The sequence below is a fragment of the Hermetia illucens genome, chromosome 3 (genome assembly GCF_905115235.1).
Source record: "Hermetia illucens chromosome 3, iHerIll2.2.curated.20191125, whole genome shotgun sequence".
Classification (NCBI taxonomy): domain Eukaryota; kingdom Metazoa; phylum Arthropoda; class Insecta; order Diptera; family Stratiomyidae; genus Hermetia; species Hermetia illucens.
The window spans coordinates 1,649,099-1,652,827 of NC_051851.1; positions in this window are offsets into that span (position 1 = coordinate 1,649,099).

Here is a 3,729-nt window from a genome sequence, read left to right on the forward strand (position 1 = left end):
GATCTTCAACCTTATTAAGGAAAAGGGACTGCATGCCACGACCAGTACCCCTGCGGCTTTAAGTACTCAGTCCTTGGTCATCCGTGGTCTTCATAGAGAGACTGAGCCGGCTGACATAATGCGCGAACTCAACGAAGAGTACCCGCACCTAAAGTTGAAAAGTGTTTCAAATCTAGTCACACGAGCCGACAAACTGGCCCACAGCCTGAACCCGGCGCTTCCATTGAAGTCACAATCAGGGCTGTTCATGGCTACTTTCGAGCCAGAACAAGATCTAAACGAAGCATTTAAGGTGAAATATATCCTTCACCAGAAAATTTCGCTTGAGAAAGTCAAGCCGTTTCAAGAAGTGCAGTGCTACAACTGCCAAAACTTCGGGCATATCGCCATCAATTGCTCCATCGTACACCGGTGCGTGAGGTGCACGAAAACCCATGTGCGAGGGGAATGCTCAAATCCCACCGCAGACAAACGAACTTGCTGCAATTGCGGCCAGGCCGGACACCCCGCCAACTACCGCGGATGCCCGGCATACAAGGACATGGTTGCCAGAAGGGAAGCTGGCAGGGCGAAAAAAAATGCCGAGACCATGAAAGCCAAACAGGCGGTGACTCAGATGTCACAAAGCTTGGCCAAACCAGGCGTTTCTTACGCTCAAGCAGCTAGGAATAATCTCCCTAGAGCTGCAGCCCCCCAAACTCCTCTTACCCAAACAACTAGGAACACTATTCCTAGAGCTACAGCCCCTCAAGTCCCTCAAGGCAACAAATTGGCCTTCCAAAACTTGGTCGAAACTCTCGCTTCGGCCCAAACAAATGAACAGCGACAATTGGCCGCTATCCAACTTTTGATGAGTTTATGGAGTTAAAAGTCGTCACATTTAACTCCGTGTCCTTGGTCTCACACGCCCAACGTGCCACCGCACAAGAGTTGGTCGATTCCCTGAAAGCAGACTTCTTCTGTGTTTCAGAGACACATTTAAAAAGCAGGCACAACGTTAATTTTACCGGATATAACATTATCCGGGACGATACCAACAGCGGTTCCGCCCTTTTAGTCAGAAAAGACTATGCATTTGAGGAAGTCTCCATCAAAAACCTGCAGACCTGTTCCGCGGCAGCGGCCTTAGTTAAAACTAACGACAATAGACGCATCTTAATAGCTGCAGTCTACATAAAATATAACTCTCCCTCTGAACAACTGGGCCAAGACTTACAAATCTTGAGCGATCTCCAGTCTAAATCTAAATACCTAATTTTTGGTGGGGACTTTAATTCACGGCACACTTCCTGGGGCGATTTGGCAAAAAGTCGAAATGGGATTGCCCTCGAAAAATGGATCCATAATCAAAGTCCATTAAACCAGCTTGAGATGATCTTGCCAGACACACCCACAAGGCCTGCAAGTCAGTCAATACTTGACTATTTTCTAATGTCCGCAGACGCCACTCTCACACTGCAGGTGTTAAGGTGCAAAACTTTACCAGGGATGTCCGATCACTTCGCAGTTGAACTTATACTTTCCCTAAACTCTCAACTGCAAAAGCGAGTATCCAGCGCAATAAGATCATTCGCCCATACTAACTGGGATAAATTCAGGGCAGAATTAGCACCACAGCTAAACCTGAAAAAAATCACTGTCTCGCAAAACCTAACGGACAAAGAAATCGATGAGGCTACTGATGCCATCAACTCTGCTGCACGCAGAAACACAAAGGTCCTCAAAATCGATGAGATTCAGTTCAATAAACTGCCGCACGAGATAATGAAACACCTGAAAGTCAGAAAAATCTGGCGCAGAAATCTCAAACGAAACTTCCACAAAAATGGCAACAGAATTAACACGGAATATAAAGTGTTAATTTCGCGGATTAACTGCCTTAGTACATTAATCCGTCAAATGGTGGAACAATTCCGTAGCAAGGAACTCACTCGCAAGCTAGCAGATGTGAAACCCGGATCTAATATGTTTGTATATATAAATAGGCTGACAGGCCGCAACAGATCCAAAAACTTCGTTCTTACCAAGAACCATGAAACCATCGGCAGTGACGCTAGGAAAGCTCAAATACTCGCGGAGTCTTTCCTAAATCAACTAAACTCTCCTTTACCTAGTAACAACCGAGCCGTCAGTTCGATTGTAGACACGACAATCAAAGACTTTCTTCATGAGCATTCACTCAAACTATAATAACTACCTTCTCCACCTTTAACCCATCCTGCAAACCAAATGACCCAAAAACCTTTTTGAGCTTATCACAGCTCGCAGCCTTCACTAAAAGCCTTAATGGCAAAAAATCAACTGGACCAGATGACATAGCTAATATTGTCATCAAAAACCTCCCTAGGACATCAATGAAGTTCCTTCTTGCAGTCTTCAACAACTGCATCAATAATGGTTATTTTCCCACTACTTGGAAAATAGCAAAGATAATCGCCATTAAAAAAAAGGGCGGCTCCCACGAACCACAAAACTTCAGACCCGTCTCTCTCCTCTCCAACTTGGGCAAGCTCTTCGAAAAAGTATGGACAGTGGGATTAGTCCAACATTGCGATCGGAAAAACATTATTCCGAAACATCAATTCGGGTTCCGGACAAAGCATGGGACCCAACACGCACTAAGCTACCTTCACGATTCAGTGAGTAGCAGACTTAACGTCAATAACAAGCCCACAGTAGTGTGTGCATTAGACCTCGAAAAGGCATTTGATTCCGTGTGGGTCAACGGACTTATCTTCAAATTAATCAGCCTTGATTTCCCTATCCCGGTGATCAGACTTATAATATGTAAGTTTCTTCGAAGATAGGCATTTTTACGTCAGCGTGAGAAATGATTATTCCGATCTCCTACCGGTCACTTCTGGAGTACCGCAGGGATCCATTTCAGGACCTACACTCTACAACATTTTCATGGCCGACGCTCCAATCCCAGAGAGCGGCACAGAACTATTACAGTTCGCTGACGACACGCTTATCTTCTCGTCGAGCCTCCGACCCGGTAACGCAGCTAATGCTATAGAGAAATACTTAACAAATCTCTGCAAATACTACCAGACCTAGGGGATAAAAATCAGCAAGGCTAAAACACAGGTTATTACTCTTCGGAGAAAATCCAGATACTTGGGATCTAGATCTATCCACAGAAAAGCTAAACGCTTAAAGCTACGCATCGGGAATACCGTAGTAAACAGTTCACAACCAATGAAATACCTGGAAATGCTATTTCATGAACACCTACGATTCGACCCCCACCTTAATCTTGTTCTCAGCAGAGCACGCGGTGCACTAAGTAAAATCTACTCTATTCTTCGTAAAAGAGTAGGACTTTGCACTAAATCTAAACTACAAATACAAATACAAAATACAAAGTCCTCATAAGACCGATTTTTTGCTACGGAGCCCCTACATGGATCGCTTGCTCGACCAAAGCTATGAAGAAGTGCGAGTCCTTCGAGCGCAAAATTTTGAGACACTGCGTCGGCTTGTCGTACAATTGGAAAACCAAGAAATGCGGCCGCAACGCCAAAGTGTACAGGCGAGCAAAAGTTAAACCTCTTCGAGAGTTCGATCTCAACCTGTTAGAAAGATTCTTCGAAAGAACGGAGAATCCACTCATGAGGCAACTTTATCTGGAGGGTAACTCCACCCCATTGGCCACATTCTTAAGGCCTTGCCAAATTGTGAGCTCTGCATTAAAACTCGCCATTGTCTCTCTTTTCGATGCTCCTT